Below are 1,114 nucleotides of genomic sequence, written 5' to 3'. Positions count from 1 at the left end.
ACACTGTTTTGTTCTTGCACAATTACCAATTAGAGTGTAGCTCTATTTATTTATATTTTAATGATGTAGTAAATGTATTTAATGTGCAAACAAAAACACGGGGCATAGTTCAGTAATATCCATTTTAAATTATACAAACCATTTAAGATTTTTCCTTAGTTAAATAAATGTATGATTTTTTTCTTTTCAGACTGTTTCAGCTCCTGTGGTACAACTGAACTAAAAAAGCCTGGACTCATCAGCTCTGGTTTACACACATGTGACGTTCGTCCTGCTTTAAGTGGAGATGTGGAGAACCAAGTAAAAATGTATGGAACATTTTGTTCAGCTGTGAGAATATCGGGCACAGAGTGGAAATACATGTTCACGCTTGCCTCGTAAATCTCTAATTCATTCTTTATAATAAACCCCACATCATGTTGCTCCTGTTTGATGAAACAGTTTAACAGCAAAGGATATTGATCCGATTCTGCCACTTCTCCTTTGATAGTCTAAACTTAAAAAAAAAAGTGACATGACATGAAAAATTATCTCATAATTCATGTCAATGTCATGTTCAATATTTAAAAAAACAAAACTGAGAATATCTGAGGTGACCTGAGATGAACTGTCTCTGAAGTGTCTTCCTCTCATGAAACCACAGCACATCCTCCGCTGACCTACTGCTGGAAATGTGCAATCCATTTACACTAGACCACATGTACGACAACCCCTCTCCTCCCTGCTTTTCCTTTCATATCTACACGGGCATGCACACACACACACACACGCACACGCACGCACGCACACACACGGGTGAAGAAAAACAACTCCCTGACTGCTCCCTTTTCCCATTGGCTCGTAGGCGTTCGGATGTTAGGGGGCGGGACATCCTGCAGTTTTGCTGTTATCGATTGGCCGTGGCTCCTTAGACCGGGAATATTTTGAAAGTTGGGTGTGCGCGGTTACGTGTGTGTTTGTTTGTCAAACTGACAAACTTCGGAGAGCCACTTAACGTTAGTTGGCGAAACACTGAGAAGCCTAACGTTAGTTGTTTTTAACTGTTCATGGAGCCAAACAACTCTTTGGCTGGGACGAGAAGAACTGGGGACGAGATGACCGACGTCGTGGTGGT

Source organism: Echiichthys vipera (genome assembly GCF_963691815.1).
Source record: "Echiichthys vipera genome assembly, chromosome: 1".
NCBI classification, from domain to species: Eukaryota; Metazoa; Chordata; class Actinopteri; order Perciformes; family Trachinidae; genus Echiichthys; species Echiichthys vipera.
Note: the sequence above shows the minus strand (reverse complement) of the source record.